Source organism: Lemur catta, chromosome 5 (genome assembly GCF_020740605.2).
Source record: "Lemur catta isolate mLemCat1 chromosome 5, mLemCat1.pri, whole genome shotgun sequence".
Lineage (NCBI taxonomy): Eukaryota > Metazoa > Chordata > Mammalia > Primates > Lemuridae > Lemur > Lemur catta.
The window spans coordinates 51,556,362-51,582,815 of record NC_059132.1 but is presented as its reverse complement, the minus strand read 5'-3'; the positions used below and the strand labels follow the sequence as shown (position 1 = coordinate 51,582,815).

At 45.2% G+C, this 26,454-nt stretch overlaps 1 long non-coding RNA gene across 1 annotated transcript in view; it reads right to left on the bottom strand.

Annotated features, from left to right (window-relative positions):
• LOC123638270 overlaps positions 1 to 25,063 on the bottom strand; it is a 108,587-nt gene extending 83,524 nt beyond the window's left edge. The window contains exon 1 of the long non-coding RNA XR_006735267.1: positions 24,893 to 25,063. This is a non-coding gene — a long non-coding RNA (uncharacterized LOC123638270). The remainder of the gene's footprint in view (positions 1 to 24,892) is intronic.
• Positions 25,064 to 26,454: the final 1,391 nt, after the last annotated feature.

Sequence of the window (26,454 nt, the reverse complement as noted above, 5' to 3'; positions counted from 1 at the left end):
TTACAGCTGCCCAAGCTGAGTCTAATTACTCACTCTGAGCCTCAGCTTCCCCATCTATTACACGAGAATAATACTGGTTCCTTGGCAGTGTTTGAGGCTCCCGTGTGATAAAGCCACGGAAAGCACATGGAAGGCTCTTACAGTGCATGTTTGTCCTGGCCTCTTTGTCCCCCGTGGATTCTTCTGCCCCCATGAGTCATCACCTTCGTCCTTGGGTCCTTTCCCTCTATCTTGGGATGTTCCCGTCAGCATCCCAAGCTCTTCCCAGCAAATATCCTCTGAGGACATCGGAATCTCCTTTTTGGTTGCCCAAGATCAAAGAGTCCTGTTTCTGTTCCTTGTTTTTCTCTTGCCTCTTTCCTGGCTGTTATGGGTTGAGTTGTGTCCCTCCCCGTACTCCTCCCAAAAAGGGTATGTTGAAGTCGTAAGCCCTAGGACCTACAATGTGACCTTATGTGGAAATAGGGTCTTTACAGATTTCATCGAGTTACGGTGAGGCCATGAGGGTGGGCCCTAATCCAATAAGACTGTTGTGCTTGTCCGCGGAGGAGACAAACTGTGAAGACAGGGACACACGGGAGAAGATGCCACGTGAAGTGGGAGGCAGAGACTGGAGTGATGCTGCCACAAGCCAGCCAAGGACACTTGGGGCCACCAGCAGCAGCAAGGAAGCGTCCTCCCCAGAAGCTTCAGAGAGAGAACGGCCCTGCCAGCACCCCAACTTCAGACTCTGTCTCTGGAACTGTGAGATAATACGTTTCTCTCACTTTAAACCACCTAGTGTGTGGTTTCGGCAGCCTTAGAAAACTAACACGCCGGCCCCATTGCTCGTTAGAGTCCACGTGACTGAACGATTTATTAATTTGTAAAATAAACCTTCCTGAAGCCCATTTAAAAAATGGACAAGTGGCTATTCCACTTAGGGCTATATCGTGGGATTATACATAAAATAAAATGGGTTGGATGGAATATGGGCAGCGTGATCAAGAAGACAAAAAAACTGCTTCAAAAGACCTTGCTAATGGTGGTGTTTGGAGAGAAAGTACCTTGTAAAAGTTGAAAAGGCCTTAAATAAATGTCAGGGTGGGAAGAGTAACATAGGGCTCATGTGTCTTTGGGGAGCTGGCATTTTCATGCTGATATAATCTAAGATTTCAGCTTTAACAAGCGATAAGGTTTACCGACTAAAAATTAGCCACAAGGTATAAATTTACCCCTGGCTTAACAGAGGACTGAAAGAATAAAAGCAAGCAGCTGTGTCAGAACTTGCCGGGCAGCGTGACACGCTGTGGTTTGAACAAAGCCGAGTTGGCCCGAGCATGAATTACAGGAAGAGAGGCAGGAAGAAAAAGAAAGAGCTTCGGGGCTATTTATTCTTTGTCTATGGGACACATTGAAGAGAATATTGAGTCACACGTCACAGACCCAGCTGGAAAATGTGGGGCCAACCAAAGCACAAGGGACATGAGTCACCAGGCCCCCAACTTTCAGGAGCTCCACGTTTGGGAGCCCAGCAAAGGGCTTGCCATGTTTCTGACAGTCTCATTGGTTCTGGGGCTGCTGTGAACTTCAGCCAAATGTTGTGCACGTCTTAAAAATCAAAACCGACAATGATGGCCTTGGAGTCACGTAGCCTGGTGTTTCGGGGGTGAAACAGTCCCTAGATTTCAGCTGGGTGGGGACGGAGGAAGACGCTGGCTACACACTGCTGACAGAGTGCTCAGCTCTCCAGAACTGGATTTTGGCTCAGTTTAAGACGACAGTGGACATCTGGTGCTTTCACCCACCCAGCATCTGTTCCTTCCCTGCTTCTGGGAGCATATCCTGACATTTCTCGGGGTGGGAGGGGGACTCACGTTTCTCTATTCTTAGTCCCTGGTGCTAGGGCTGGGTGCAGCACTCAGATCAGGGTTTTCCACTGTCCAGGCAGCCGTATTGCTTTAGGGATGGGTCACAGCACAAGAGGGTTGGGACTTTTACAACAGCTTTGGGGGACGAGAGGCAGTCAGCTGGGTTACTGAGGGGACACAGGGTGTGGAGCTGCTGATGCCCATCTTGCTACCTTGTTGGAAGAGCCGACCTGAGGGAGCCGAGGGAAGGAGAGGGCAGGTCCTAATGAGACGGAGCCCTGTGTCCAGCTGTGCCGGAAGCTCTTTTCTGGTACACGAGCCCATACGCTGCCTCATTCTGTTTTCTTAAGCCAGTGGAAGCCAGGCTCTTTTACTGGCAACCTGAAGAGTTCCGACTAATTCACAGATCTCAGTAAGGTACAGTACATAGCACAGCAAACACCACAAAAATATATAGAAGCCAGAGAGAAGATACTGTCTGTATGCACATGGCATGTTGGAGCTGAAGACTTGTAAGACAGAGAAGACATGAGCACAGGAGGAGTTAAGAGTATTTTAGATGATGAGTACGATGTACACTGTCTGGGGAATGGACACGCTTGAAGCTCAGACTTGGGGGGATGGGGGGGCATGGGCAATATCCATAACCTGAACTTTTGTACCCCCACAATAAGCTGAAATAAAAAAAAATAATAAAGAGAAAAACAAAACAAACAAAAAAAGAGTATTTTAGAGTACTTAGAGTATTTTGAAAATATAACATGATAGTATTACTCCTTTAAGTCCTTTTGGAATGAGGGATTAAAAACAAGTTTTTAAAAGAAAACAACAGCAACCCCAGTTCTCACAGGGACATGGCATAACAACTACGAGCGGCGACACTACCACCACCAGTAACAATAAACCATCCCAAAGCCAGGAACTGTGGCTTAGCGCAGGCTCTGACTTAGGGTGACCAACTCATCCTGATTTTTTTGGGATTAACCCTGTTTTAAAACTGAATGTCACATGTCCAAGACCCCTTAGTCATGGGCAAACCTGGACGGTCAGTCACATGTTTTTCTAGCTGGGTCAGGTCATGTTATTAATACTTTTCTGAGCCTCAGTTTCTCCATCAGTGAACAGGGTGTGTGGCAGGGGGAGGGCGGTGTGGAACTCAGTGGTTTTCAAACCATGTTTTTGGGAACTCCAGGTTTTTATAAAGGGCCCCAGTGACCCCTGCAGAAGAGAAGGGGTATCGAGCAACCTCCATTTCCGCTGCAGTTGGAGGAGTTTCTCTTCTATCTATTTAAAAACTCACAGTCTGCCTGAGATTTGCTGGGGCTGGGGACACCTGCTCTCGGAGGAACCTTCCTCTAGAATCCCATGATTTCTTTTCTTGTTATGGGGCAAATGGCTCTTACAGACCAGTGGTTTCCACACCAGGCAGATCCTAAGAGTCACCTGGGGAGCTTTAAAATTACATACCCACATTCCTGGCTACCACACCTGGAGATTTTGACTCCGCCGGAATTGGGTGGAGCCAGGGATCTGTCTTTTAAAAAACTCTTTGCAGGTGTCATCCATATAAATTATTCACAAATGTCGGTATGCTAACTATCATTAATAATATATTAGTTTCCACACACCTCACAAATGGCCAAGACACATCATTGTTCCACACACCGTGTTCCTGTGCATCTCAAACTTCCCACGCGTCAGGAGGGCTTGTTGAAACACAACCTCTGGGCCTCTGTGTAGGGCTTGGGTAGGGCGGGAATTGGCATTTCTAAATGATCCCAGGTGGGCGTCTGCTACCCTCAGTAGCATCATTTTAGGCCATAAGGTCACTTGAGTGTCTTGTCTGGTCTCTTTAGTCCTTGTCGTCATTATAACACCCTCCTTTTCTCTCCCTCTAGTTTAACACTCAGTAAATTATTGATGAATAAATGTGTGGATTAATGTTTTGTTGGCCTTAGTGATGTGACCTTTCAACCAACTTTCTAAAGAATATTGTGACCTACACCCCTTAGCATGCAAGAAAGGTTTCCGCTGGTATCTAAGGAACATTATCTCATGGGACCTTAGCTGAGGACATGGGTGGGAATAACAGGATTTCCTGCCCTCAGCTTTAGGGACTTTTTGTTGAATACAATGAAGCAACTGCGCCTTCTGTCCTGGGGCCTCCAGCCAAGCCCACTGGGCTCCAAAAGACTCCATGGTGCTGCTCTGTTGCTTTCTAAGGCTGCCAGATTTCCTTTTCACCCACTGATTCCTTCCTGGCTTTCTTTAGCTTGTTGTCACATGTAAGTTTTTTAATTTATTTGCTGAGACATTACACAAGCATATTCTGGTTGCTCTAACTCTTCACTCCTGTGGGTAAACTTGTCATTATCCCTCTGGAGGCCGTACTCTCCCGATCACCCCCGTCCTTTGGCTTGTCCTTGTTCCCTGTGGGTGCTGGAATGGCTGCAGACAGCTGAGCACTGGCTTCCCACCTATCTTGTTAGCCTGAGAAATGTTTCTTGGACTACAGAGACCTTCTCATGGCCACAGCCCAGACTTCAAGGCCAGGCACACCCCAAATAAAGTCCGAAAGGAAGAGAAATCCACTGACCATTATTAGCCACTAAATAGGGAGCGTCCAGTCCAAGTTCTGGAGGAACATTCAGATGGTGTTTAAGTGGCTTTGCAACTTTTATGTAACTGCTTGGAATCAGAGCTGCACCCAGAAAATAAACACAAATAATAATAATAGAATTTAAAAAGAGATTCCTTCTCTTTATTTCAGACTCCTGCTTCCATGACAATAATGCAGACAAGTCAATCAGGTACTTATTACCTGAAGGAAACAAGACGTGCTCTCAAACAGGTGGGAAGCAGACGACCTTTCCAGCTCCTTCCTGGAAAGGTTTGATTCGGACCAGAACCCATACTTAGGGAGAAATAATCTCTTCGAAATCAGTCCTACAAGATCAACCTTACGGAATGCCGATAAGTCTGCGGCAATGACCAAAAGCAGCCTTTTCCGCCTTTCTGCCCAGGCAGCCACTGTGGGTCCCGCCCCCAGAGGTGACTGTTCAACAGCTAAAGAAGCAGCCACTCTGCTGTGACATCACATCAGCAGGACCACAGGAGCAGTGCCTTTCTTCTGATGTCATAAGCGGCAGAAACGCCTGCCAGTGCAGAACTGCTCTCTAGTGCAAGCAGGTCTGGGAGGCTTGGCCATGTGTACGCTGGAAGGTTCCAGAATCTTTTTGGTGTTATGTTAATGACATTTGTGTTTCAGGAAACACCTCTGAACCTGGCTGACAGGAAAATTGTGTTAGATAATAAACAAAATTGAGCGTTTAAAACGGTTTCCACCTAGAAGCCATTTGGAAAGTCAAGTCACTCCAGAAGTAGACTGGGTTTTTTTCTTGCAGGTAGTTCTGTGGGCTTTCATGAGCACGGTGGGTAGCGTAGGCAGGGTGGTTGGAGGAGGGAGGAAAAGTGACCTGGATGTCGCTTTTAATAATTGCCTCTTGACTTGGAATCAGGACATGATCTTTCCACTTTACAAAATGTGTGCAGTAAACTCTATGTGAAAGATTGTGTGATGACAGGGAAGGAATGTGACAAAGAGAGATTTAAAACAACTCTTACCATTCATAAAGACTGAAGAAGTTCAAATACTGAGAGGGAGGCCAAGGTCACACCATCGCAGGCCACAGAGAATGAGAAAGGCAGGTTCACTGTGGCTTAACTATGTGTATTATCACTACTGGGGGGAAAGTAGGCAATCCTCAAAATTCATCCTTTTAATGGTGGGCCAGGAACAAATATTTTGTAAGAGACATATTAAATCCGAAAAGCTGAGAGAGAATGGAAAGTTCCCACCATGTCCTGAAGAATCAAAAGGCCAGATGAGTTACAGAGAGCGAGTGAGCAAGGATTTCGTTTGGGATGGGGCTGCAGGGGTGTCAGGGGAGGATGCATATTTATCTCTGTGTTAGGAAATTGTCAAAGAGCCTTCCTGTTTACACAGACCCAGGAGTCTGCAGGGGTCATCTGCTGTGTGTGGATGTCTCTGAGAAAGAAGGCGGAGGAAGCTTCTGCCTGGTGTTCTGGCATCATGAAGACATACCCAACTGGCTTTAGAGAACAAGCACCCACCTGTCCATATTCCACTAGTTCATTTTTGGCAACTTTGCATTAATAGAGATAACTGCAGATAGGCCAGTTCAAAGTGATCTGTAAGCTCCTCTCATTTTCTGTGCAAACGTTACTTTTGCCCCATGTCCTTCCAGACATCTTTTTCCTTGTTGATGGCTGGAAGTCATCTCGGCAGTTCTTCAAGAGCTGCTTCAGCCACTGTGAGACAGAGTTGAAAATGTTTCTCTTTCCTAATATCCCAAACAAACTGCCACATGTTGTTAACCCTGGACTTCAAGGAGACACATCCTATAAGGTGGGCATCCAGTCCACAGAACACTGTCTTTGTCATGATGTTTATCCAGTTCAGGCAGCTTGGCGTGTTGGTGCGCCATTTTGTTGTCAAGTTCCTTGAGACTCATTTCATGCCACTGAGGGACAAACCACATCTTGGAACACTGTGGTTAACCATTGGGTCAAAAACAAATAAGGCCTTATCAAATAATCTTCTGAAATTCCTGGCTATATCACAATAGGAGGATGCTGTTCTACAAACAGAGGGCAGCGTGGAATTCTTAACTGCCCACCTGTGGTAGAGTCCTCTGTAGGCTTCAGTTGCTGGTGCCCTGAAGCAGGGAGGCAATAGTCCTGCCCAGCTCCCAGTTCTGTGGTTGCAGGGAGGTGCTGTTGGAACAAGGTCAGTGCCAACCAAAGGGGAAAGTATGGATGGACTAAAGAGAAATTGAGCAAAAGAAAGCATCCCTCTCAGGGTGAAGCGGGTATGACTCCTGAGGAAAGGGTTGAAATACAGATCAGCAAGATAACTGCCAAAGGTGACCGTGATTAAGAGTCTGCTAGGAATTTAAGGAGTGTCACAGGGAAGAGGAGAAAATGAAATAATCTTCCCAAGTAAGAATTGTGTGGTCACTATCTGTCCAGGGAAGGGTACCATTCACTCCCTGACTGCATGGAGCTTTCAGGAAGCTGCCATATCATCACAAGAGCAGAGCAATATAACAGAAACAACAGAAAGGGTTCATAGAGTTTCCCACTCAGGCTCTGGAGGTAGATCAAATGAAAACACATACATCAGCTTGTTTGTGTGCATGAGTGTATGTGCACATGTACTCTGCGTGTGTATGCATGTGTGGTACTTTCTTCTGGCATTCACTTTTGGGGTACTCAAGCTTTATTTAAGCAATGAAATAGTAGAGGCATGGTTTCCAGAAATAATAAATATAAGACAACAGCCTCTGGCAGACCTAGTTTTGGGCTTTGCTAAAGGAAACTTGCGTGCTCAGACAGCAGTGCCAGGGGGTCAGAGCTGAAAGGATGGGGGCCCTGGTGGAAGTCTGGCCAAACTCTAGATGGTCCCGTCTTTGCACTTCATTCACAGCAGATGGGTCAGAAATGCTTGTAGCTGGGGCGAGAACAAAAACCACATCAGTCTTGTTTGAGAAACTTAGGAGTATATACGACATATCTGTATGATCTAATTGTGACCCTAAGGAGAAATATCCAACATTACAATGGAAGATATAAGAGTTCAGAGGAGGGAGAAAGCATTGGATGCTGGGATGGGCTGGGGGTTTTCAAGAAGGGGGGGTTATGTGAGCTAAGCTGGCACATGGATAGGAAGGAGAAATTAGTCTGAGCAAAGGTGGAGGCAAAGATATCCAAGGAACGTTTGGGGGATTACACAGGGAGGTAACGTCTTAGTGAGTTAGGCTATGCTGGTTGCAATAAACTGAATGTTTGTATCCCTCCCAAATTCATATGGTGAACTCCTAACCGCCCCCCACACACACCATGATGGCATTAGAGCTGGGGCCTTTGGAAGGTGATTAGCTCATGAGGGTGGAGCCTCATGATTAGGTTTAGTGTCCTTTTTTGAGACCCCGGGGGAGCTCTCCAGTTCTTTTTCTGCCTTTTGAGGATACAAGAAGGCAGCAATTTGCAACTGAAGAGGGCCTTCATCAGACACTCTGATCTCAGAACTCCAGCTTCCTTCCAGAACTGTGGGAAACAGATTTCTGTTGTTTCCAAGCCACCCAGTCTAGAGTACTTTGTTGCAGCAGCCCAAACTAATTAAGACACTGACATTATTCCATTCTCGTCTCTCTCATTTCCTCTCCCTCTGCTCCGTGTATTCTCCCTCTTGCTTCTCCTTTGCATGCCTTAAGCCAGTCAGTAGCATCCTTGGGCCCAGCTACTAGCAACCGGAGCTACAATGAGCACTTTGATCCCCATATGCCATGAGCTTCACATTTATTTTTTTTTTGGATGCCGTTATTTATTCTTCAAATTATATCGAACCACCCCAGTCACACGATTCTTTCATTATAGCTCCCTTCTCTTGCTTGTTTTTCTCACCAGAGAGAAAGATTTGTGTGGGCGTCAAAATCTCGTACTGAGCTGACTACAGTCATCTAGGAAATAGCCACCTACTCGCTTGGGACATGCCTGAACCACCAAACCCAAAGATGAATTTCATTTATTAAATGGAAATGCATTAGGATTTGAGTGTTAATGGAACAGACCTTTAACAAACATTGACCATGTGTGAATTCTCTGCTAGGCTCTATGGGGATAGAAATGACTAAGAAGTTACAAAATCCTCATTTATTGGAAAAGACAGATGTATAACAGTTAACAAGGCCAATGTTGAAAGAAACTATTGCTCTAAGACTCTTTGTTTTCATCCTACTCTATGGCTACATGGCAATCTCCATTGCTGATGTGCTTTTTTTTTATTAATTTAAAATTCAAAGCATTCTTCTAGCCCTGCCCCCATTTCTAAATCCCCCCCCTTTTTTTTAACTAAAAGATCCCTCTCAGTGACTCCATTTCAATGCAGAGATGTCTGGGGTGCAACTGTCTGACTAGCACTGTCGTTGCCTAGAGTGCATTCACAGCCAGCTGGTGGATGTTCCACTGCTCATCGACATAACCAAAGACCCGAAAATCTGGTGGAAGATGAGATAGAGGTAATCCCATGATTAACTGGTTGGCATTTGGGAAGGGTGGGGAGGACACAATTTTTCACTAGAAATTCTTTAAGGCTAAAAATGATTTATAATTGGATGTTTCAATTATCATGTGCAGATTCGCCATCTAGATCTTGTGAAAGAAAATTCTTATGCATCCTGGATTCATATCCTGAAAACTGAAGGACAGCAATAAAGCATGCCTAATGGAGTAGCAGGAAAATCCCAAAATAGGTTCACCTGAAGCATTAGAGTACTAGACCATGAATACAGTCTGAGAGTAAATTTAACTGATGAGGCTTCTGCAGCACAGGGAGAAGGCTCTGTCTTCAACATAGTCAGCTAAATTTAGAGGCTCCATCTGCTGGGAACCTGAGAAGGGAGGGACCCACCATCTCCATTCTCCAGTGGTGGTTTGAAGAAGGATACTATTTTGCTTATGCTAGAGTGAAGTGAATGAATGCATGAATGTTTTTTAGTCAGGCAAATATGAATTCAGCCAATTTTGGCTCTGTAGTCATTCTAAACCTCAGTATTTTTTCCCCACTTAATAGTAATGGCTAAAAGAATGTTTAGGGTTTCCCACGTGTTAGGCACTGCTGTAAGCAGTGGATCTATATTATTTCATCTAATCTCACAACAATCAAATGAGACAGCGTGCAGAAAAGAGTTCACATAGCAGGCACGAGACTGCTGTCTCAGTCCTGCCTGCAAGGCTGACCCTTGGCCGGTGTCTGGGAACTTGGGAAGGATTCCCACTGTTCCGTGATAAGAGTGGCTCACTGTGCCTTAACTATGCAAACAATGGGGTTTATGCTGAACGCCTGATTTTTTTTCCAAGAGTCTGGAATTTTGGTACATGCCAGACACAGGGTACCTAATTTATCAGTTCCCAATCAAAATTCTGGCACCGAGACTCTGATGAGCTTCCCTGGAAGACAATATTTCATACCTGTCGTAACTCAATGCTGAAGGATCTAAGTGTGTCTCATGTGACTGCACTGGGAGAGGACCTTTGATAGCGCCGGCCTGCTTTCCTCCGTGTGCCTTGCCCTTTGCTGGATTTGATGTAATAGAGCTTAGCTGTGGGTGTGACTATGCGCTGAATCTTGTGGTCTTCCTAGTGAGTCACTGAACCTGGGGGTGGTCTTGGGAATGCCCCACACAGGTGTATGACGCTATTGTTATCTCAATTCTGATTCATGGAGACGTTAAGTAACTGTCCCAAGGCCTCGCAGCAGGTACATGGCACAACCAGGATTCGAACCCAGGCAGGCTGACTCCACAGCCCTTGCTTCTAACCCCTAATGGAGCTCTACCTCTCTCCTTGGGTGGTTGTGAACCAAAGGAGATGTGTTTACTGAGAACATACTAAGTGATCAATAAAGCATAGCTACCCTATTATTATATCACCATACACCTCCTATCCCTCCTACCTACTAACCAGAAAGTCTACCATGCATTTCTCACGGTCCCATTAACAAATAGAATGTCCCTGAAAATTGAAATAGCTTTGAGGAAGAGGGAGAAGAATGGTATGGAATACATCCTACTACTTTTTGGTTTTTTACAATAATATCTATTATGATATTTTCTTCATAAGCCAAAGGGAGCCCCTACACTCCCTCTCCTCCTTCCTTATGCCCACGCTGGCCTCGTCTCCAGCTCAGAGGGGCTGGCAGGGTGGGGAGAGGGGTGGCGTCAGTGCAGCAGGCAGGGTGCTCACGACTGACTGGGCCAGAGACAGGAAGTGGGTGGGTAGATTTGGGGGAGCCTCTCTCATTATGGTGGTTATATTTTCTGCCACATCTCCCCCAAATGGGAACACATTGTTTCATAACAGAATACTTAAATGTTCTGTTTGCTGAAATCATTATCCTACCTTTCAAGCCTTTTTTTTTTAATTTGATAGGTTCTTAACATGTGAATTTTTAATTCATGAATACAGTGAGAGTTTCCATCCTCTGTTCTTCCAGGAGAAGTTAAATGATCCACAAGGAAGGGAGGGTATTTTGAAAACTTATGCATGAATGTTTTAATCACATTATCCACAATAATAAAGCCTTCTAGTTAATTCTGAGACATCCTCTTTCTTCCCACTGAGGAAACCAGATGACCCCAGGATTCCATAGACCTGTTCTTACTCTACTTTCAAAGAAAAGCAGCTCTTCCTGCTGACTGCCTGTCTGTGATAAATGCTAGCTTAGCTGGTACATCAGAATGTCTGGGTTAGAGATGAGCTGGTGAAAGCCCTGTACATCTATGTAGTAGAATTTCGGGGAAGAGGCTAAGGAAAAATAGCTCCAATTTAAAACCTCATCTTCTCCATCTACTCTTCGAAATTCTCTTTACTTGAGAAGTAAAGCCTATTCATAGTAAGAAATACAGGATAAAATGTAAGCAGCGGAAGGGTGGTGGCTTGGAGTTACATTAATTGAAATCAATGAGATTGAATCCTTTCCTGAAAGCACATTTTAACAAAGTAAAACTGGAAGGAGCCCATGGATATGAGGTACTTGAAAGACGGGTCACTTCATACAGACAGTTGATTTTTCCATGGGATAGTCCCTGGAAGTCAGCACTATAAAAGCACTTAAAATGTATTTTTGTCTGACAAAAAGCAATGTCTTTATACTAAGGTAATGCATGCCACAAGGGTGCACAGCAAGGAGTTGCCTCGTCATTGGATGAACTCTAAGCCCACGACTTAGGTGACCTGGGTTTCCGTCCTAGCTGTGTCAGTCATCTGATCAGTTGCCCAACTTTACCTAAGTCACCTCATCTACCCTGTTGCAGTCTCCCCTGTGTCATCATCTGTCTGGTGGGAGATATAATAAATACTCCCCAGAACATTGGGAAATCAAATAAGATGACGTGGGTCAATGTGCTGCGTGAATTATAATATAATATCTAAATGTTGGCTGTGAAAATTTCCATCCAACGATGTTCCCCAGCACCAAGAATAAAGAGACAAATCAAACATAAAATAAAAGCCTCGTTTTCACTGTACTGACCACTAAGAAAGGAGGGTTACCTCAAGAGGGGGCCTTATAAAGCTAAATTATCAGTGGAAAGGGCCTTACAAAAAACTCACTGCAGGATTGGTCAGAATACTAGCCTTTCTTCCTTGTGCAGCCTTAATCCTTCTCCCAGGTTTGTCTGGCTAAAATCACACACAGTGGTCTAAAAAGTCAGTAGGCATCAAATAAGACTTAGGGCAGAGCCTCTGAGGTCGCCAGTGATTTAGCTTCTGGGATTCAGGAAGACAAAACCTTACCAGTGGCTGGATAAGAACAACATTTGTCTCTATTGTGCTCATCCTACACCAAGGAAAGGTTTGAAATGTAGGCAGCACAGTATGATGCGCCTGTTAAAGTTATTATATGGTTGAACTTTTGAAGAACACGGCAGCACAAATGTGTTTTATCAATCTTTGCTGTTGGTAAGGATCTTGGAGGCAGGAAATTTGACTCCTCTCCCAGTGCAGTTCGCTCTAAAAGGGGTCATCATTCTACAGGATCCACCATGCCTGTTGGATTCAGATCCATCTGCTAGGAGTCCCCACGCCCCTCACCATCATTCAGAAGTCCTGTGCTTTCTTTGCAAATGTTACAGACTGTCATTAGGTTTAGAGTAAGTTGCAACTTGCAAGTCTCTCAATTTCTCTTATGAGGAATTTATTTTTCAGTGGAAATTTTGTAATGGTCCCCATCTGATTTTGAACTCTGTCCTGGAGACCAAACTCCCCAGCTCAATCCTTGGAATGTGGTTCTAGGAGTGAATGATACCCCATTGGACCAACTAATCACTATAATTTCTTAAACTCAGCTACTAGCTGTTTTGGTACATTTTGCATAGCACTCCTTGCAAATGCATCCTGCAGACCTAGGAAATTCTGCCCTTCTTGTATGAACTCTCAGGAGTTCACAAGACTGGACTTTGGCTTTCATAAGGACTCTTCAGTGTGGTCCAGGGTAGAAATCAAAAGCCTTAGAGTGTCAGGGACCTATTTGCATTTATTTTCATGGGTGAGGCTGGTATGGTCTTTGCCAAAGTCACGCAACTGAGTTACTGAAGGTCTGCTTGGAACGTACTGTGGACAGCCTGCCACTCAGCTGCGTTGTCCCTTGCCCTTGGACCCTGAGGGCCATTTGCAAGTTGAGAAGAGACAGGCATTGAGGATGACCAGAAATCCAATCAGATGGAGAAAAGGTTTAAAAAGGCAAAATAAGGAGGATTTGTTGAATTTACAGGTAAAAGAAACACAATTGAATCTATCAACTATATTCTTGTGATCTCTCATTAGCACAGAAAAATCAAGAGTTGTCTGTGTTTTAAGGGTCACACAATGATCTTTCTTCTGTTCCTTAGCAAGTCGCGCTGAGGTGACTACCACAATGCTTGGATACATTACAAATCAACACACAGTGAAATAAATGATTCCAATAGCTTTCCAACTTTAAGCCCACTTGAGAAAGTTTCATGCAGTGGGAAACATGCCCCTGTCTCGTTCCTGATCAGTGCCCAGCACACTGTAGGGACTCAGTACATATTTTTTGAGTAATGACTAATATACAGATTGGTCTACATGACAATAAAGGAAGACTAGATTTAAAAAATCCTCCTTATATTTTATTTTAATACTTGTACGTGGCCTGGCGCATTGGCTCATGCCTGTAATCCTAGTACTCTGGGAGGCCGAGGTGGGAGGATGGCTTCAGGTCAGGAGTTCGAGATCAGCCTGAGTAAAGAGCAAGACCCCTATATCTACTAAAAATAGAAAAAATTAGCCAGTCAACTAAAAAATGGAGACAAAAAATTGGCTGGGTGTGGCGGCTTGCACCTGTAATCCCAGCTACTCGGGAGGCTGAGGCAGGAGGATTGCTTGAGCCCAGGAGTTTGAGGTTGGTATGAACTAGGCTGACATCTTGGCAGTCACTTTAGCCCAGGCAACAAAGCAAGAATCTGTCTCAAGGAAAAAAAAAAGTTTATCACCTAGTAATGAAATGTCATTTTGGCTTTCCTGGCAGAGGTTAGACTGAATTTAACTGGATTGTTTCATTCATTCTGTGCCTTTGGGTTTTGTTTCGTTTTTCCATGCTTTTATCTTCTGGAATGGTCTTTTCATGTCAAACCCTACTCATTCTTTGGGGCCCTTCTCGTTTATGAGATCTTCTCTCCTCCTTTTCCTCCTACTAGCTAATATGTATTGAGCACGCCATGTGTCAGATATTGCTCTAGGTACTCGTGTGTATTGACTCATGTAACACCCCAAACCATCTATTGACTCACAAAACCTTCAAAACCAGCCAGAGAGGTAGGACTCATAGTACCTCCTTTGTGCAGATGAGAAACAGAAAAGTAAAGTAACTTGCCCAAGAGCACATGGCAGGTGAGTGGTGGAGGGTGGGGGCGGGGCTTGAACCCAGGCAGCCGGCTCCAGAGCTGCTCTCTGAAGCCCTCCACCAGTTACTCCGGCCTCTTGGATTGGCTCATTTCCTGACCTCTGTGACCACTTCTCCAGTTTATGTTGCTTGATAATTGCTCTGTTCTCACGCCGCAGAAAAAGGATCTCCTTAGATAGTATGGCCATGGCTGCTTCTCACCTTGCTTAGAAAGTTTTTTACTTTGCTATTTACTTTTTTTTTTTTTTTTTTTTTTGAGACAGAGTCTTGCTCTATCTCCTGGGCTACAGTGCAGTGGTGTCATCACAGCTCAGAGCAACCTCAAACCCCTGGGCTCAAGCGATCCTCCTGCCTCAGCCTCCCGAGTAGCTGGGACTACAGGCATGTGCCACCACACCTGGCTAATCTTATTTTTCTATTTTTAGTAGAAACAGGGTCTCACTCTGCTATTTACTTTTGACAATTATTTAGTAATGAGTGCAAAAAATAAGAAAACAAACCAAAACAAAAACAATCAAAATGTAAGCCTGGTGAAGGAAGAATTATTATTATTTTTAAGCTAAGACTATTTTAAAAATGCATTCCTAATATTAACTTTTATTAGGAATTCCTCATTCCCCCAACCATTGCTCCTATCTACCATACAAGTTCCCATTAAAATACATCTGAGCCAGTTTTCAATTATTAATACAAAAGCAATATAAACTCATTTTTAAATAGCCAAAGACTGACAATGTCTACTGCACAAAGTGAGCTAGTCTTAATCTCAACCCCCAAACATTTAAAAATACTTCTGGTGTCTATATTTTGCTAGAATTTTGTTTTATAAGCAGATAGGCACAAATAATACCTCTATGAAAAGTGGAGCCAGGTGTGGTGGCTTGTGACTGTGGTCCCAGCTACTCAGGAGGCTGAGGATGGAGGATTGCTTGAACCAAGGAGTTCAAGGCTGCAGTGAATTATGATTGCACCACTGCATTCTAGACTGGGTGACAGAGTGAGACCCTGTCTCTGAAAAAATAAAAAGATGGACTTATACCATATGTTCTCTTGTAGTTGTTGCTTTGAATTTGGTTCACATCTTTTCCTATCTTTATGTATACATTCCCTTCATTCTTTTTTTAACGGTAGCATAGCATTCCAAAGCATGGATTGCCAAATTGTAATAAGGACCCTATTGATGGACTTTTGGATTGTGTTCATATTTTCAGTATCATGCACAACTGCATTTCACATAGCCTCAAAATGAAAAAACCCATGCCTGGTTGAACTCAAATAGGGTGTGTTGGGCCAAGTAGCTCTTCTAGGCCATTGAGAAAGAAATTATTCAGCAGATAGAAAATATGACATAGAAGAGGCCAACACTTCTCTAACTGGGTGCTCAGGGAATATTGTTGTTGAGGATGTTAACTGATTTATATAAAGAATTTTTCCCCTATGCAGCACTTTGTTTAACGACAACAAAATAGATGCGTTTCTCTGCTAAATCCTCCTTGCAGGAACCCGGAAGGCGCTCCCTGGATCCCAGGCCTGCTTAGAGTAAGACACTGCACCGAAGTATTACTAAAGTTTTCCTACAGCTGAAGCAAGCAGCTAGTAACATTTTCTTTGAAAAACGCACAGGCCAAAAATATTCTTTGCTCTGCTGTGTTGAGTAGAACTCTGCTTTTCAATCAGGCTGTTATTCAAATACTGGAGGGGATCCAAATTTGCTTTCCTGCGGAAACGTTTGTCTTTGCCTGCAGCACGCACGGCTGGAGGGGTGGGCTTTCTCGGCTCCCAGGCACCTGCCAGGCCTGCCGCCAGCCCCGGTTCTGTGCATGAGGGGCGGCGCCCACCCCTGGCCCCCCATGATCTGCATGCCAGTCCAAGGGATCCCCTCACAAGCCCCCCAAGTGCATGCCGCTCTGCTCAAGCCACCTTTTCTTCCCCTCACGACCGCCCCATGCTTTTCTGTACCCTTCCTGTTCTGCAAAGGCATCCCCAGCTTCACTCCCGAGCAGGCTTGTCGCTTACAGAGCCCCCCTCTCTGCCTGCAGGCTTGGGCTCTAACACTCGCTCAGTGCTTCTGTCATTAGTTCACTCACGCATTCATTCAGCAGGGGTTTGTTCAGCATGTGCCAGACATCTAGCTGTGGACAAAACAAAGTCCTGCACCCACCCCCAGAGCTGACAGCCAGGGAGGACGCGGGCAGGTGTGCACCGCGTCAGGTGGGGGTAAGTGCAGCGTGGTGAGGGAGTGCTGCCAGGTAAGGTGCCCTGTGGCCCAGAGCCGAGTGGGACAGGGAGCATCTCCCAGAAGATCATTCCAGGCAGAGGGACCATAAGTACAAATCTCCTACCTTGGGCATGTTTTTAACATTTCAGAGGAACATTAAAGGGGCCATTTAGTGCCTTAAAAAACAGTAAGACTTTATTTTTTTAAAACAGTTTTAGGTTTACAGAAAAATTATGTAGAAGGTACAGAGATGTCCCATATACCTCTTGTCCCCACACACACACAGCCTCCCACACTATCAACGGCCCCCGCCAGACAACACATTGGTTACAATCAATGAACTTACACTGACGCATCATCATCACCCAATGTCCATAGTTTACATTAGGGTTCACTCCCAGGGTTGGACATTCTGTGTTTGGACAAATGTACAGTGACATGTATCCACCATCGTGGTAGCCAGCAGGGAGGTTTCACTGCTCTTAAAACCCCCTGAGCTCTGCCTGTTCTCCCCCCCCCCCCCACCCCCGGGTAACCACTGATCTTTTTACTCTCTCTACAGTTTGGCCTTTTCCACAATGTCATGTCATTAGCATTATACAGTATGTGGCCTTTTCAGATTGGCTTCTTTCACTAAGCAATATATTTAGCTACTTTTTAAATGTGATTTTTGTTTTACAAACATACACACTTTCCTCAACTCAAATGTAAGATTCTCAAGAGTAGGGGGCTGTGTGTTGGAGGTAACAGGCGATAAATCGTGGTGATGCTTTCTTTAGTCAAATTCTACTCTGCGAAGTACACCCGTGTGTACTACTCGTTCCTGTGTCCTCTCCAGCCCTTACCCAAAACTTTGATTGGATTATTACTCCTCACCTGTGACACACAAACATTCTAATAAAAGAATGATGTTCTTTTAGCATATAAATTAAGAATGTGAAACTCCTAAGCCTGTGGCATGTGTATCACTTAACAGCAAGCTGGTGTAGGTACTCAGATTCATTTTAAGAAAATGGCTTCTCAGTTCTGAACCACATGAACTAATGCCTGTATTTCTAATACTTGTCCTTGCTTCAGACAAAAATCCCGAAAACACAATGAAGAAAGAGGACAGTAAAGCAAACAACTTAAAGCAAACAAAGAAACAGACATCATTAAGCAGTTCTGAGTCTTCCCAAGTCAATCATTCAGAAATCATAACGTCTTCATTAAGTGGTTCTTTGAACTATTTTGTCATAAAAATAAAAAACATGAAGAAAGTGAAATAATTATGTATGAAGGACTCTGGTCATTTTATTTAAAATATAATTTTATGCAACATGTTAATCCTTGGCGTCCTTTAAAACTGAATTCTACGTGATTTTGAAAAGTGTATAATGCAGAGCATATTGTATATGATTGTTAAAATGTGTGTATGGTCATCATGTAATTTAGATCTGGGGTCTCTGGTAGATGATAAAGTCCACGGAGTCACACCCTCTGTTCTTTTCCTTACTATGTCCCAATACCATATTAATAGGGGAAAATTAGATTTGATTTGAGTTGTGTTTGTAGTGCTTCTTGAAGACACAATACCTGCAAATGTTTCACCTCCCCGATCTCTGAGCTCTTTAAGGGTGGGGACTTGGCTTTACTGCTGAGACCTTAGCATCGGGCCTGGTGCCTGGGCCATACTGGGCCCTTAACAAATGTTGAATAAATAACTACTCAATTACTATCTGAAATGAGATACAGTCTCCATGATGGTTAATTTTATGTATCAACTTGGCTAGGCTAAAGTACCCAGATGTTTGGTCAAATATTCTTCTGGATATTGTTGCAAAGCTATCTTTCTTTTAAATAAAAGATGAGATTAACATCTAAATTAGTAGACTTTAAATACAGCAAATGACCCTCCAGAATGTGGATGGGCCTCATCCAATCACGTGAAGGCCTTGACGGAGGAAAGACGAACCTCCCCTGAGCAAGAAGGAATTCTGCCAGCAGCCTGCCTTTGCACTTGACCTGCAACATCAACTCTTCCCTGACTGTCTAGCCTGCCAGCCTGCCTTGCAGATTTTGGACTTGCCAGTCTCCGTAACTGTGTGAGCCAATTCCACAAAATAAACCCCCCTGTCTGTATGTACACACTACACACACACACAAACACACATACACACACACACACACACACTCTACTGATTCTGTTCATCTGGAGAACCCTGACTAATACGGTATCACTTACTCATTTACTCTCTGAATGAATCGATCAATGTATGTCATTTACCAGGAACAGGTCTCACCCACTGAGGCCCCACAGCTACCAAAGCCAAACCACTGATGCAGCCCCTGGAGTAAGCTCTAGACTGCAACGTCTACACTCCGGGAGAGGGAAGGAGAGGATCACCTCCTTGGTGTTGCGTTTCTTCTGTGATACAAAGCATGTGCACGAGAAACAGGTGCTGAGGGAACACTGTGGTTCCTAGAGCCGTGTCCTGGTGGTGTGACGTGGGCACTGGCTTACTACTGTGCTGTGAGGGAAGACACTTCCCTGGCGAGGCTGAGCCACCCGACAGTCTCACTTCCTCTAAATATTTCCACTCTTGGCAAGCGAAGCTGTGGGTGGGGGATTTCAGAGTCGTGGAAACGAGTCTAGAGGTTACTGAAGGTTCATGGACGCCACCATTTGATGCTTGTGTGGTGGCTAAATGGTCCCATGTACTGGAAGGAAAAGGTGAACATAAAAAATACATCACTGGGAAGCCTATAGGTGAGCCTGGGACCAAATCTGATTCTCTGCAGGATGGAGCAAAGCGAGCACTCACGGGGCCCATTCTGCTGCTGTGGGGAGGACGCTTCTGCAAAGGAAATATTCGTATAGCTCCTGTCCCCAAGGGTTTGTGTGCAGGGGAAGTGGACGGTGAGAGTGAAAGCCTTCCTTTGCCCACAAGCAGCGTGGGCTGGCCTAGCACAATTGTCTGTCCCGGAAATTTCTTTCTTTCTTTTTTTATCTTGGGGAGTCATTTGTGTCTCAGGCAGTCATTTTATCCCTCGTTCCCCTCCCAGGTAAGGCCCCTTTCCGCCTTGATGCTTGATGTCTCCTTCCTTGTGGGGCTCTCGTCTCTAACTCGCTGACTTCTTACCCTGCCAGGTAGAACCTCTTTCTAGCTTGAAGCAAAGCTTCACTCCCCTGCTGGTAGTATTTTGTGCATGAGAGAGGGAGAAATTGGGGGGGCCATTGTACCTTCCTTAGATACCAACTCTGAACTTTCATCTTTGGCAATTTCTTAGCACTGTCGACAGTTAGAAATGATAAATAGATTCTCATACGTTCATGCGAGAGGATGCTATAATACAGCCGTGAAAATGAATTATCAACACTTCTTGGCACCAACATGGGTGGCATACATGTATTTGTTTTGGTATTCCTATTATTATGTAGCATATGCAGACACATGATATATATTTCTTGTTGTATAGACTATTTCACAATATTTTAAAATTTTCCTCAGGCTAAATTTGCCCGGAGTATTAACCTTCATTTATCACTTTCCTTGGAAAGTAGACAGGGATGGGGGAAGGGCAACTTTTTATTAGTTGACCGGCTAAGCGAATTCCAGAGCTCCGCTAACCAGAGTGGCTAATCCTAAGCAAAAGTGAAGAAGAGCCTGGACGGATGGACACCTCCACTCCTCACCTTGGTTCGCCATTGCTGAGTTACCTCGGACCCCGCAGATTCTCACTTAGGGCAGAGCCGCCAGAGGACGGAGCTTGAGGTGTGTCTGTTTTGAGTAGTCTTTTCTACCCTGCGTCACCGCCCGGACATTTGGGAGCGAAGTTGCTTATTTTGATGCCCGAAAAAGCCTGCCGCAAAGAAGAGCGGCTTGGACACCTCCCCCCCAGGACATCCACGCTCGTCCTGGCCGGGGGCACGTGCTTGCCAGGCACTGGGCGGAACAAGCGGCGGCCGTGAACTTGAGGGATTGCAGTGGCCCTGGGGAGCCGTGGCCGTGTTCCCTCGGAAAAGCCCCACCCGCAGTGTTTGCGTGTTAGCTGTGCTGCCGGTACCATCAGTAACGAGCTTTCTCTTAAATTCGTTGGCTTTTTTTTTTAAACTTAAAGATTTTATATTTTAAAAGAAATTTTTGTACCACTCCTGCTAATGACAAACCAGTGCCATTGTGGCTAATAGAAGGTAATGATAAAAAAAAAAAAATACAAGAAAACAAAACCATGCTATTTAATTTTGGCTAGCCACCATTGCCTGCTCCTGGCCCCGGGTCTACTTTCTCTTTGTTAGAAAGGCAAGGAACCAAGGGTTAGGGGAGGCTTTTGGTCAGGCCAGAGTCAGATGTGAGTGAGTGGCCTGCCTGGGCCTCTCGTACGCCGTACAGTTACCCACTGGTGTCCCACACTTCGGAAATGTGGATCAAATGAGTTGTGGGAGAGACGTCAGCAGGGGAAGGGGAAGGTCATTTGCAGTAGGACGTGTCTTCACACTGTGCCGTTTTGTATGGAGTCAGGTCGGGTCTAAGGAGCTCTCCCTGACCTAGTGCTGGGCCCTTTCTCCAAGCTAGACCTCGGAAGGGGATGACGAGGACCCTCCTCCATGACAGCCTTTGAATGGATCTGAGGGATATCAAAATGCAAATGTCTAAGGTCAAACAGACTTGGTCACTGGAGGACAGAGGACTACACTATGTGAGTATCTGCAGCACTGCATAGCAGGTGTTCTTAGCTTGGGTTTCCCCAGAAGTGGACTCTGATGCAGGGTTCAAGGGTGTATAGTTGAAGAAATGATCCCAGGAAACATGACGGGGAATGAGGAAGTGGACAGGGTAGGGAAGGGTATTACCACTGTGGCAACTGTAACTTAATCCCACGTGAGTTATTCCACTCAGGGAGCTGGGCTATTTACATCCCAGTGAAGAGTTCATTCCTGGGCATTTTCATCTGTCTTTGGGCGATTACAGTTGGCCCTACCTGGCCTGGAGAAAGCCCATAGGTCATGAGATAAAGATTCAGGCCATCAGTAGTCAGTGTAGTCATGGTGACGCCCGAAGGATGTGGGCAGGACACTGACTGCTTCTAGACACCCTTCTCTGCTAGGTGCTTAAAACATTTGCTATGAAATTTTATCCTTACCACAGCCCTGCAAGATAGCTGTTTCCCCTCATTTACATGTAGAGGAAGAGGCACTGGGTCATTTGGCCAAAGTCACACAGCACGTCCTCTCCTATACTCTGATTGCATTTTCCTAGTTTTTCTACTTCTTCCTTTAAAGGAAAAAATTGAGGTGAAATTCATACAACATAAACTAACCACTTTAAAGAGAACAATTCAGTGGCATTCAATGTACTTGTAATATTGCCCAAACACCACCTCTGTCTAGTTCTGAAACATTTTTATCACTCTAAAAGCAAACCCCACACCCATTACTGTCCATTTTCCCTGTGCCCAGTCCCTGGTAACCACCAATCTGCACCATCTCTACTGATCTGCCTCTTCTGGACATTTCGTATAATTGGAAATATGTGACCATGCGGTCTGGTGTCTTTCACTTAGCTTCATGTTTTTGAGACTCACTCAGGTAGCATATGTCAGGTACTATAATGGTTTTTATGGGTGAATAATATTCCATTGTATGAATATTCCACAATTTATCCATTCATCTGTCGGTGGACATTCAAGCTGTTTCCACTTTTTGGCTATTATGAATAGTGCTGCTGTGAAAATGAGTGTGTTTCTACTACCTGAGTCCCTGTTTTCAGTTCTTTTGGGTATATTACTAGGAGCAAAATTGCTGAGTCATATGGTAATTCTGTGTTTTTTTTTTTTTTTTTTTTTTTTTTGAGACAGAGTCTCACTTTGTTGCCTGGGCTAGAGTGAGTGCCGTGGCGTCAGCCTAGCTCACAGCAACCTCAAACTCCTGGGCTTAAGCGATCCTCCTGCCTCAGCCTCCCGAGTAGCTGGGACTACAGGCATGTGCCACCATGCCCGGGTAATTTTTTCTATATATATTTTTAGTTGGCCAGATAATTTCTTTCTATTTTTAGTAGAGATGGGGTCTCGCTCAGGCTGGTCTCGAACTCCTGACCTCGAGTGATCCACCCACCTCGGCCTCCCAGAGGGCTAGGATTACAGGCGTGAGCCACCGCGCCCGGCCTGGTAATTCTGTGTTTAACTTCTTGAGAAGCCATCCTGTTCTCGGAGAGTTCGTTCTCTATCTCTATTTAAATGTTAGCATTTCTTGAGGTTCAATCCTAAGCCGCCCCCCTTTTTCTCATCAGATACTCTCTCTCAAGGATGAATCATCCACACTTGTGGCTTCGATCACCATCTGCATGCCAGTGCTCCCCAGACCTCTGCTGTGAGCTCTAGACCAACACGTCATCTGCCTGGCTGACATCTGCCCTTGGACATCCGCAAGGCCCTCCAAGACCAGCAGTTCCAGAACCGAACTCAGCCTGGACCTCGCTTTCCATCAGCTTTTCCAGTCTGTGACCAGCAGGCAGCCCCACCCAGGCCAGGAGACCGGTGATGGCCTGTGACACCCCCGCCTTGCTCCTTTCCTGGAACAAGTGCTGTTGACTTTCCTTTCTAGATGGCTCTTCACTCTGTCCACTTCTGCCTCCACTGCCACCGCTCTGTCTCCAGTCCCACAGATACGCTTGCTTGGCTGACTGTGTCAACCTTCTAACCGGTCTCCTGTCTATAGACGTGGTCCCCTCTGGCCCATTCTCCACACCACAGTAAAAGGGATTCCTTAAAAATACGGATCAGACCATAACACACCCAGCTTCTCTACTGCTTGTAGAATAAACAGTGTCTTTACTGCAGCTGCACATTTCACTTCTCCAGGCTCATCTTCAGCCACTCTCCTCTGCCCTCTGGCCACCCTGGCCTTAATTTAGCCAGACCGTTCTGCAGTCTCCCACTGCAGTGCTTTGCACAAACTGCGACCTCTGCCTGGAATGTGAGCCAGCCCTTCGCCTGGCGAACCCCTACACCTCTTCCAGTTCTCATCTCCATCTTCCTTATGGAACCCTCTGACTCCCAGATGACATGAGGTTCCCCTGCAATATATTCTGGCCCCTGTCACATTTGTGTAATTAGTAATTAATGTCTGCCTCTCCCCTGGACTGGACTGTAAGCTTTTTGGAAGCAGGGCAATGTCAGTTTTGCTCCCTCTTGTGTAAGTTTTGACTTACAAAGTGACTGCCGCTAAATAGCTGTTAAATAAGTTACCTCATTAACGGTGGAGCTCTAACTCAACACGGATTTCATATCCCTCCCTTTCTACCAACTCTACTTTCTTCATTCCTGTAAATAGGAATGTCCTTGAAAATAACCAAGCTTCGAGAAAAACAGAAACAAGGAAGAAAACCATTTTTTTGGCTGGTTCCCAGAATTCTGTCTTGGACAATTGCTGTTCACACTTAGTTCTGAGTGGGACCCAAGCTTCTGGGGTGGGGGGTGGGGGGGGCTCCCCAGGCAGGAGTTTGAAAGTCTGGAGCACCCACTGTCATCTCTCACCACCCACAGAGGGCAGAGATGGGTGGCTGATTTCCACATAGCTCAAAACGACTTCCCCCCTTATCATTGCACATGTTCTTTACTTCGAAGTCATTTGAACAAGATAAAAAGCTTGCCTCAAATCCTTTGTGGAAGAAAGGCAATTGAATGAACGAATGAGTTAAATGAATGAATAAATGTAGAGGAAAGTAAGGATGGCACTGTCAGAGTGGCCTCTGGGACAGGTACAACCCAGTGTACTGTCACTTGTCCCAAGCCCCATAGAGATGATGTTAATGACTCTACAGAGCTGGGATGCACACGCAGAGCCCAAGTCTCAGTCACCATTTCTTGCCCCCCCGGAGTCATTCCCAGAGAGGCTGTAAAGGATGCATCTGACTCTAATCAACTGCACAGCATAAGTGACAGCCCACACTTTGGAGGACTGGAATAATTTAGGAAAAGTAAACGCTTAGTTCCTGCAGGTAAGTTCTGAGGACAATCAGAAGAGGGGAGGAGCCGTGTACTTACACACCAGGAAGCACCTACCTAGGGTGATTTCAAAGGTAGAAATCATGTTGGTTTTACATTGCATTAAAACTGGAGTTTCCAGGTCATCTCGAAGGAGACCTGGAGTCACTCATTCCTCTTTTAGGGCATGTCGAAAGGCTCCCAGCCCAAGTTAAGGGGTGCTAACAATGAGGGGAGGACCACCAAATGTCTGACACCATCTCAGGAAGTAAGAAGCTGAGTGGATCCGCCCACCCTCCTGCCCCTTCCTCCCCCCCCTCCCCGCAGGCCACAGCAAAGTGGCTGAGCACTCACCCAAGGGCAGAACCACTGTTGGAGGATCATCTCCCACCCTGCCGCCCTGTTCCTGCCCTCTCTCTGGGCACGCAGCAGGAGGTGACAGCTAGTCCTGTTGCATGATCACGCTTCTCTCTGGCTGTAGCAGCCAGACCTGCTGCTAAAGGCAGCTGTGAGCATTTCCCTACTGAGCCACCACACACGTAGAATGTGAGTGGCGTGTGCGTCTGTCTGTTTTTCCTTCCGGTTGCTGTGAAGTGATGTTGTCTCGGTTCATTTCCTCTCTGTGCCTGTTCGTTTTTTTTCTCTGTCAGACCTTCAGATATGCTGGGGGCACTCTGTAGTTTAGGGTCAGGGAAGAAACCTAGTTCTAATCTGGCCCATTTGCTACGTTTAGAAAGATGGATGATCTTTAAATTAGCATTGCAATGAAGTTCGGTTAGAATGTACGTTTCTGAGTGGCATAAGCCCCCTTCTAGGTTGCATTGAGGGGAAAACTAGGCTATTTCAAAACCAACCAAATTAGGATTTTGTGGTTTTATGGACTTAATATGTTCCCAAAGCTTTCACTACAGATTGACACGAAACAATGTGCTTAGACACCATAATAGGTACCTTGCTAGGGCATAAGGACTCAAAAGAAGAATCTCCTACTTACAGTGTGGTATGGAAGCCGAGATCTGTGTATGTGAAAGAAAATTTAGAAGCTACCTCGCCCCAAACCCTTTGTCTTCTTCATTCTGTGCACAGGCTCCTAGACGAACCACCTGGATTTGAATGTGATTCTACTCCTTAAACACTTTGGGCCTTTTTGTGCCTCAGCTTCCTTATCTGTAAAATGGGAATAATCATAGAATCAGTGTATGTAAAGCACTCAAAGAGGGCCTGGCATGAATAAAATAAGCTGATATTAGTGTTTGCTATTATGATTAGTGGCAAATTTATATTATTATCAGCTGAGGACTTTGCTTTTTTCCTGCCCTTCCTTGTTTCCTACTTGTTGCTGGTGCCTAGGAAATGACTTGGGGACATAGAGGGTTGAGAGGAAAGAAAAAGGGAGAGTTTGAACAACAGATGTTCCCCAAAGACCCAGGAGTGCCTGATGTTCCTGCTCCAGCTCCTGCCTGTCCGTCACCAAGACAGGCCCAGGGCTGCCCCTTGTCCCTCATCACACTCAGTTCCTGTTGTGTGTTGCACTCTTGTGACTTCTGTTTTGTTGCTGTTGTTTTGTTTTAGTTTACTGTCAGACTTCTCTGAAATTTAGATCCATGTCATTCATGCTGGTCTGGATCTTGCTCCAGAATATTCTGCCCATAAAAAGATCCCACACAAACAAAGAAAGAAATAGACACTCAGCTCAATACTTTGTACAGTTGGGTCTTATAAATACATCAATAACAAGAACATCTATATTAATCATCATATGTATAGTGCATCCATAAGTGGAATTAGCAATATTCATCCAAGTACCCTGTTATTTTTCTTTCTCTTTTCCTCTCCTCTTCTTACAAAACCATTCTTGAGTATATGCTATGTATCAGGAACACTTCCAGATTTGAGGTAGAATTATTCTACTCCTA